Below are 9954 nucleotides of genomic sequence, written 5' to 3'. Positions count from 1 at the left end.
CGTTTTGCAGTCTTCTTAGAAACTACAATCTGACTACATCTGACTACATTTTCGAGTATTTCCGCCGAGTTACATCCGGATGTGTTCCGACCGTGACCAGAAAGTTGCATATTCGGTTTTTCCGCGGAGAAGCACTAGGGGGAGACGAAGCACCCACCAAACGACCCAATAAGTGTTGTAGAACCATCAGAACGACTCTCAACCTGCATAATTAAGGTCATTTTTGCTAAAATTGTTGCATAGGGCCTCTTTAACAACTCTCATGCCCCTCCCCCACTACCACTGAGCACCCTCTCGTAGAGTTTGTACTTGTCAGTGCGCACCAGACTGCACCAAACTGTGATTGACAGTCATATCTCACACAGCCCTGCTCTGATTGGACCATAAGAACTGGGAGCTGTGGATTTTTGCAAAACAAATAACAGGCTCTAGGTGGAGGTAGAAGTGCAGGTTTTTTTCTAAAACCGGCTGATTTATGTTGTTCTCTCGGAGCATAGTGTCTGTTTCAGTGAATATGATAAAAAATCTTGCCAACTACAGCTTTAAGAGCTTTGTGAAAACACTCGTAGATCTACCAGTGCTCCAGAGTTCTCGTTACCTTAACAGGCACCTCTCACTGAGGTCACCAACAGGACATACAGGGGAATTACAGCTTAGAATACATTAACCAATTTACGTTCCCATTTTTGTGATGAATCAGATTTTAGTGTGCAAAAGCATGTGGACAAAAATGCAATCAAGTTATGAAACGACGTTGCCAGAATAGTTTGCCATTATCTTTGCTAAGTGAAGGCTATATTTTATTAGGCCTATGAGGTAAAAAAAGAGAAAGGAACATGTGGTTTAGTCTGTGCTGCGTCAAAATCTAGCCTACTGTAGGTATATTATATGTTATATATGTCTTAAGTGACACAGACATAAACGGTGCAACAATCTAATCTTAAACTAGATGTACCGCATAGCGGTACAAAATATGACCGCCGCTCAGTCCTGTACATCCGTTCCGCGAAAATAAATCACACTTCAATTTGTCTCCATATTTTACTCCATCCCCCACTCTTGAAACTTTTGTGTATGCTTGTTTGGCATGCCTGAGTGTGTGTGTGCGGCTGCACAGAGAGTAGCCTACTGGTGCTGAAAAGGTGAATAGATTGTAGAATAGCCAAAGAAGATGTAGCATTGTTATAAAACCTTTAACATCTCTAAACAATCAGTAGGGCAGTTCATCACAGTTCATCCATTGCAACTGGATTGATGAAAGGTCACTTACACCTGTAGGCTACATTGTATTTGGGAAAAGCAAAAGGTATCAGCATAATGTTATTTATTTATTTATTTATTTACAAACAAAAACATCTCTGTCAGTTCCATGCCGTTTTTCAACAGCTATCAAAAACAAAGGTCATTTTTGGATGGATGGATTTTTTGTGAATTTTTCTTCTTCTACATAAGATTTTAGTCATCTTTAGTTCATGTAATACTTTATTGTCAATGCACAAATTAAGTAACAGTAGTCTGAAACGTTATTGTTAATGCACAAATTAAGTAACAGTAGTCTGAAACGAAATGCTGTTTTACATCTAGTGGTGCAAATAACTGACAAGCCTTTATGAAATGCGTCGCAAGACTGTTCATACACATTTTAACGGGCCAAAGTTGAAGAGCTGTTGTCCGTTATTGTTCGTGCAAATATAGGCTGATTCATGTTCCCTTGCATTGTGTAACTGAGGTCCATGGCTAGTCTGGCTTTCACCGGACCAACCTCAATCTTTTAAGAAATCAAAAAATAAAAAACGGGCAGATCAGGCTGGGTTCACCAAGCCTAGTCCATAGGCACCCGCGATATTCAGGGCTGCCAACTTTTCAAAAAACCTTGGAGTGAGATTTGGTGGGGCCAACCAAAATTTTGCTGCGGAAATTTTTGTTTGGCTCTTTCAGCATTATACCGTACAGTAAAAAAAACGTACATCAGTGGTTCTCAGGTGTAGGGACCAGGCATGGATGGATTATGAACTTTTGGGCCCCTGGGCCCAGATGTATTAAGGGCTCCCCACTAATTGTCGCATATGTGGAAGGGGGGTTTGGGTGTACTCCCCCAGAATTTTTTTAATTTGTTTAACCCATTTACTCCTAAAATGCCTGCTAAAAACGCCTATAGAATCCTATGGCATTCTAGACTAAATAACCTTATTTCCTGAGGGTTTTCTGAAAACATACTAAAAATTGTCAACGTCTACCAAAATGTTATATCTAAGCCTCTGTAGCACCTAGAAACATGAAATAAAAAGCATGCTGCGCTATGCAGCATCCAGCGGGAGGGTCAATGTTGCGCTACGCAGCATCCAGCAGGAGGGTCAATGTTGCGTCATGCAGCATCCAGCGCGAATGGGTTAATGTGATTTCCTGTATTCTGGTGCATTTTGGGGATGGGCAATACTAAATTCAATCAGATTCATAGCCTACATCCTGATGTGTTGATACTGAGGCAATGATTCCATGCAAAGTCTTGGGCTTCAGGGCCCCCTGACACCTTGTGCCCCTGGGCCTGGGCCCATGCAGTAATCCATCCCTGGGACCAGGGTCCCAGAGTTTAATGAACATTGGTATCAAAGGGATAGTCTAGCCTACTACTAGGACTATGGGCGTTGGAGGCATTCTGAAAGTGGGTGGGACATATCAGGGGGGGGTATGGGGGTCCTCCACCAGAAATTATTTTTTGGACTAGATGCAATTTCCTGAATTCTGGTACATTTTAACAGGTTATTTAGATACTTCTATATAACAAAATAAAGCCAGCCTACGAAATTAATAAAAAGTAAATCATGCATAATTTAAAAATAACTTAATATATAGGCTACTTGGCTATTCAATAAGGTTTCCATAACAGCACCGCGGACGTTCAATGAACGCATGAAAGCGGATGGTTTGTTTGAAATCCCGACACTCTTTCAACTACATGGAACGTAATAGTGATCATCAAATACCTCCCCAGATTTCAGTGCCCATCAGTCCCAACATTTAACAATATAATCAAACAGTCCAAAAGTAAATTAAATATCAAACTAAACCGAAAATGTCATGCTTTTGAAGGCCTACCAGTATGCCGCTCCAAGAAACGCATGTCTCAAAATAAAACTCGCATAAGAAATAAAGGGCTATCTCGAATACAATCCTGCCCCTAAAGGCCTGTACTTTGTCTTAAGACCCCGGCCATAATTTGAGGATTTATAGTATCTAAGTAGACAAACTGGCTTCAGATATCCAACAGAGTGAATAGAGATTGTGCAGTCTTAGCTGTGGTTAGTGACGTGATGCTGTTAATGGGGAGTTTTACCTAGCCTAGCGTAAACCTATAAGTTATTATTTATTTGGCGTACCTATAAGGCTTTTTACCTTATCAAAAGTGAGGGGGACGACTGATCTCTTCAACACTGCGGGGGATTTGGCGCTTGTCACCGTGTGTGTGACAGAAGCGGAATGGGAGAATGCGTGTAATAAAAAAAAAAGTTTATGAGCGATTTACGCGCAAATGGGAGAATCCAATGAAAATGACAATGAAGCACTAAACAGATGCTGAAAACAGCACTGGTATTTCGCACGGCAAAAGTGGGGGGGTCCAAACTAAACATTTTAAAAAGTTTGTATATTTTAACTTTTAAATGCATCAATCAGGTGCTGTAGCCTAAGCTATTTTGCACTTCAGAATTATAACCATGCACACACAGGTGGAATAGTTATGGTGATATTGCAATAAGTTCACAACCACAAAAACATATGCTACATTTCACAGTTCAGAAATGTTCAAAAATGTGTGTACATTTCAGCACTCCATGAAAGTATGCAGAAGTGGTCACCTGTGTTATTCAGCTAGTTGTAATGGTCATTGTAATGGCCATAGCCTACATGCTATTCCTTTTTCAGGATCTGCATGATGTGAATGTTTGCATATGGCTTATGTCAGGCTTTATATCAATATTTGTGTCTCGTTGTTTGATTTTCTTCATATTTTTGCATTAATGTCACTAGGAAGCATGCCAATATAAATATATTAATTTATCTGTAATGGGATTGGCTGGAACCTGACAATATAAGAACCATGATAGTGGGATAATCTATGGCTGAGCAATTTACAAAAATGTATGTAGGCCTACTGACAAATAGTTTACATTAGAATACATTATAATTTCGCCCCAATGAGGCTATGTAGAAATGTGTTGCAATTTCAAAACCGGATTACTCAGGAACCACTTATTGCACAGAGGCATGCTTTATATCCTCGTATTCGGTAAGGTTTGCCGTTTATTGTGATATTGGGTTTGCCACGTGTTGTGTGAAGGGTTAGTGAAATATTACACCAAGAGTAATGGGTGTGCACTGTGTGCAAAATGCAAATATGATTAGCCTAAATTGCACGTCGGTTCAATGTTAATTTTCTCGCGAACCATTTTTCACAGCAACTTGGCGCTAATATCATTGGAAAGCCTAGATTCCGCACGTTCATATGATGTGTGATGTCATATGTATAGGTTTAGTTTAGTTGAACCTCATCTGCCAGGTATTTGACCTACCAGGTTGACACTTCAATGCGGGCGAGGGTGCGTCTAGATTTCTAGGCTACCTGGGATGGCTTCTGAAGTAGCATCGCAAATGAGAGAAAATTTAGAAAATTCCACAGACAGGGGGTGCTCTTGAACCTTCTCACCGTCTCTGAAAGCATAACCGTGGCTCAACAGGTAGATCTATATAGATAGGCTAAACTCATTTTTCAGGCATCTGACCGACCGGGTTGACACTTCAGCGTGAGAAATCGGGGGTGTGGCGTGTGAGTGTGTGAAACTAATCAAATGCGTGTGTCTCACGGCCAATGCGTGAGAGTTGGCACCTATGGATATTGTTCACGCTCTGGCTATTCTAAATGCAAAAATGCATCAGGGAGTTATGACAAAACTGTAACTAACAAACTATATCCTAATAGAAAGCTGTTAGCTTCCCTAAGCTACAGGTAGGCTTATAAGGTAGGCCTATTTACAACCTAAATTGTCAATAGGCTATGCTGGCGACACAAATAAAATCTCCTTTGGAAACCAATGGCTTACGTCTTACAGTATCAAGCGGACTTAAACTGCCATATCGTGGCGAAAAGTTGTAATAAAATTCACGCAGCTCCATAAGTCAAGGAAAGCGCGAATGAAGTAGCCACTTCTAAATGGGACCCACTACACAGTAGCTTAAGGTGTGTTGCTAAAGCAGCCATAATGAAATGAAGGTGTCATTGTTTGGATTAGGGCTGCACAATTAATCGAATTTTAATCACGATCACGATTTTGGCTTCCCACGATCAAATTTGCGTGATCGAGCGATATTTCAAATGCGTGCTCTACCCATATACCAACCTGGCAACCCATAGAACGCTCCGCTACAAAACAAATCAAGCGCTCCTTAGACCTGTCTGACCATGTGCCTGCATGCAGCCTACCAATGTCAGCTGTTCCCTGCACTGCTCAGCCTGATGCACTGCGGACTAGTGACATTATGTTAACTATTAGTAGGCTAGTTAGACTATACAATAAACGACGATCAAAAATCAAATGTGTGGCACAGCAGAAGGCCAAGAGCTTGTCCCTCGAAGCGGATCATCCATTGTTCGAAAATATTTCGGATTTCAGGCAAGTTAAGTTAACCAAAAATATAAGCAAGGTAGGGCTCTCAACTCATACCGTGAAACAGGCGCGCCTGCAGGTGTACGTCCGTACGCACTGTGCGTACCATCAGGGTACTCAACAGCGAGAGAAAATTTCCCTTGTGTGTGTGTGTATTCACACCAAATTGGCCTACCATACCTTCCCAACTATGCACAGTATCCCATTAGCTGCATGCCATCAGGCTATTTACCATTTTCTATTACGTAAAGTTAGTGAACACGTTATCAAAATTAACGTGCACACATTTTGTTTGAGCAGGAGAGAGAATACGCACGCAGGCACTTGTTGTTTTCTTTTACTCGGCTATCTATATATGGTTATCAGCATACAATGTTGAGCTAATTTACTAACTCAATACTCATCATGGATATCACAAGTTTTAAACAACGAAAACAGAAAGGATAGAGGCAGCAAAGCTAGGAGTTATTCCAGATGGACAAGAACAAGGTAGGCAATTGGTGTGCTTGTCAGAACGTTAGACTGCACTAAAGCCAGACGTCACGTTACGATAGAACAAAACTAAAGGTAACTTTAGCCTGTATAGGGCTGTATTAAGTTGTCGTTGTATTATTTGTCGTTGACGTTGTCGTTGTATTATTGCATGTGAATGTTGTTATGCTATGTAGGCTACTTTTTTGCTGACAGACCAATGCACGGACCTAAAACGGACAAATATTGTTCACGAGTGAATTATTTTTTTGCGGGGGGGGTGCGCGTACCATAGCATTAATTCCTGCAGGCGCCCCTGCCGTGAAACACATCACATGACCACATGTAAACCACACATGCCTTTTTTATCACGTTAACTTTTAGTCCTTGTTTGCTTCCTCTGATAGCCTATACTGTAATAAGAGTTGAGCTAACGACGGGATCCGTGAATTTTATTCATGTATTTTATAAGCTACATGTGCAACCTACAATGCATATGCGTTTCAAGGCACAGCCTACTCAAAACGAGTGAACAATAATGAAAATGTAGCCTACACGTCAGTGTTTTACATATCAACGAATGACTAAACCAGGGGTGTCCAAACTGTGGCCACACTGTTAGACTTAACTGTAATTTCCCAGTATCCTTACCGCAAAATGGCCAGTAAAATACCACAACATTATCATTACAGTATCACTACTGTATTTTGCATTGCATTATGGGCATTTTGATGACGTTTCATACAATTTATGGTAACTTACTGGGAAATAGGTAGTTTGTGGTAGCGCTACTGTTAAACACTTTCACAGTAGATAAAAACAACAGTAGTGCTACCATAACTTTAAATGTCTCCAGCAGCTGTTAAACATCCAGTTACTTACACAGTAAAATCGGCAGTGTAAAATTTGGAGTGTAAAATTCCATATGCACTTAGAGAGTTTCTTTTAATCATGCAAGTGTAAAATAACCCTAAGAGTTGATTACTTTGCACTTTGCTCTGAAGAAACTATGTTGGTAGCAGCTAACCACCAGCTCCGCTCTAGAATCTTTGGTAACCACGCCTCCAAAGACAGCCAACGGCTCCGCGCGCGACTCTGCTGATTTCAAATTTTCCTGTTGGATTTTCAGTTCACTTCACCACGGAGTTGGTTGCACGGGATTTACGGTGAGTTTGATGAACATATTTTGTGTAAGCTAAATGTTGTTTGGAAAATTGACAACAAGGCATGATTTATTTTTTAAAAATGACATAGGTTAGATTACGTTGTTAATCATTTAGTTCTAAGGTTTTGTTGCTTTTGTGCGCGCTTAAAGCTAGCACTAACTTGGCTAGTTCATGGTAACCTAACGTTAACGTTATCATACCTATTTTAAGCGCGAATGTTAGCTAGCACCTTATAGCTAACTCTTTAGTGTGGCGGACCTTATTTGAAAGCAAACGGGCTGCCGAAATAATAAGAGATGTTATTGCTTTTAGAAAATTGAAGTAATGTGGGTAATTACAATTAGCGTTATTAGTTGGGGGGCGTTACATTCATAACGTCAGTAAACCATTTTTCATGATTGCAAGATTATGTCACTTAACGTCAATGTGAGGCATAGGCTTAAAATACATTGCCTAATTGTGTATCGTTTGATTTGCTCTACAGGACTAACCCCAGATGCTGATAAAAATACAGGACTGAACAAAAGTTTGTGCGTGTCACTGAGCTGAAGTTCAGAATTTTTCTGGATGATGGTAGGCTATGTGTTAAACTATCCTTGATGCGCTATACTTAATGTTGTGTGCAGGCACGGTTGTCTTCTTATGTAACGTTAGCCTGTTGCTTTGCTTCGCCTTTGATGACATGTAAATACAAACTTGATATTGGCATGTGAACCTTGACGGTGTGTTCCGAGTAACGTTAATTGATTCATTTCTTAAACGTAGACGTTTCAATGTATGCGAACGTTATACTCAATAATGGCTAATTTCAGTCCACATGTGATGGACTGAATTAGACGACAATGGACGAAATTCGCAAGGTGCATCAACACAGTAAATTAAGTAAACGGTGTCATGTATACAGCCATGTGTTTATATTATGCTTCTGACATATTGCTACTATCTCTAAAATGGGGGTGATATTCCGTTTGGGATCATCCGATTTGATATAACTCAGAGCTTGTTTATTTCTGATGCATCATACTGAAGGTGTAGTTCATTCTGCATTAAACTTTATTTAAACAACTATGTACAAAGATAAATGGACCAACTCAAGATAAAATGTTCAGTGAAATAATAATGCTGCCATTGTGATACATTGTATGTTGTCATCTCCTGTAGGACAAGACCATAGCCCAGAGCATGGCTTGCATCTGTCACGAGATCTTCAGGAGCTGATTGATGCAGCAGAGAGTGGGGAATGATGATGAAGAAAATGACGCAGGTCAGATACTTTAAAACAATTGAACGATTTTCTCTCAGTTGGAGTTGTTGATAAAGTTTGACTAAGATGTTAATCACATCGATGTGCCTCTTTTTCATATAGCATGGGATCATGAACTTGCAGGGATACTTCTCTTACTCCACCTCATTCCACCGGTTGCACAAGGCCACAAAAGACCCGGGAAGATGTCTGCATCCATGGCAGAGAATCATGTTGTCATGTTCTTAAAGGTTGGTGGATGATTCTTGTCGCCATCAGTTATGCATGTGTGCCACCTTTTAGATTAGGCCCACGTTAAAGTGTTGCCTTCTGTTGCGTTGTTTCTTTCTTGCATTCAAATAATGAAATTTAACAAAATCGGTGTTGGTCAAAATATTTTCTCCACTTGCCTACCAGTACATAGTGCTTGTATTGAGATGTTCTCAAAGTAATGACGGCCCTGCATTAAAGTGAAACAATTCATTCACAGACTGGAAACAGTGTACAAGAACATCTGGATGCCATAGGAGAGCAAGCAGCCATACCTCCTTGCAGCTGGACCCAAGAAGTACACCATCCATGCATACTACATTGTTCTCGACAAGTACGCCATCCCATGCATGTCAGCCAGTGCAGTTGGCGCCTTTGATGAACTGTTCAAGAGTCATTTTGTGTTCGGTACGTCCTACAACAAAGTACTTCACAATATGTACACCTTTATCCAAACAACAATCTACGAAATAGACGTCGGCCAGGTAAAGGAAACACCTAGGGTAGCAGAACTAAGAGCAAGGTTGCTCAATTGAGGAACAATACATAGTAATGATTTTGGTATAAATGCTATTCAATGTTGGTGTTTACTTCGCAATCTGCCACTCATGTTTGGTGACATTATCCCAGAGGGAAATGGTCATTGGTCTCTTCTTTCATTGTTGATACAGATAGTGAATATTGTATTTTCCCCTGTGTTAACTGAATGCCTAACAGTCTAACTGAAATATTTGATAGGTGAGCATCATAGAGTATTCAAGCTTTTGTTCCCAGAATCTTTTAAAATGATTGCACTGTTGCATTACATTGTTGCAGATTTGAAGACTGAAGCTAGTTACATTGTCACATTCTTGTATTGTGCATGTACTGTAAAGTATTCAATAAAAAAGTATTTTTAATTAAAAATAAAAATCGCTTTTTCTATATATATATACAGTAAGGATATTGTACTGGACATTGCAGTAAGGACATAATACTGTTGAAAGAACTTACAGTTAGGCTACTGTAAAGGGATAGGTAGGTAACTCACTGGCAACACTGTTGCCAGTGAGTTACTGTAAAATTAAGTCTCAGTAGGGGCATACTGTACACTAAAATTGCGGTAAGGGTTTCTTACTGGAAAACACATCTACAGTAAGGCTAC

The 9954-nt window shown here is 40.1% G+C and overlaps 1 long non-coding RNA gene across 2 annotated transcripts; it reads left to right on the top strand.

Annotated features, from left to right (window-relative positions):
* The first annotated feature begins 7208 nt into the window (after positions 1–7208).
* On the top strand, positions 7209–9722 carry LOC143135231 (uncharacterized). 2 transcript variants are annotated; one of them, XR_012988860.1, is made up of 5 exons: positions 7209–7297; positions 7782–7870; positions 8459–8561; positions 8664–8791; positions 9031–9722. It is a non-coding gene; the product is annotated as an uncharacterized LOC143135231 (long non-coding RNA). The 2 variants fall into 2 exon arrangements; XR_012988861.1 differs by lacking the exon at positions 7782–7870 and having other exon boundaries at positions 7215–7297.
* Positions 9723–9954: the final 232 nt, after the last annotated feature.

Source organism: Alosa pseudoharengus, unplaced genomic scaffold (assembly GCF_046254945.1).
Source record: "Alosa pseudoharengus isolate Yale_2024_CS ecotype anadromous, Long Island Sound unplaced genomic scaffold, YU_APseudo_1.1 YU_APseudo_1.1_scf_2, whole genome shotgun sequence".
NCBI lineage: Eukaryota > Metazoa > Chordata > Actinopteri > Clupeiformes > Clupeidae > Alosa > Alosa pseudoharengus.
Note: the sequence above shows the minus strand (reverse complement) of the source record. Positions and strands in the feature narration are given on the sequence as shown.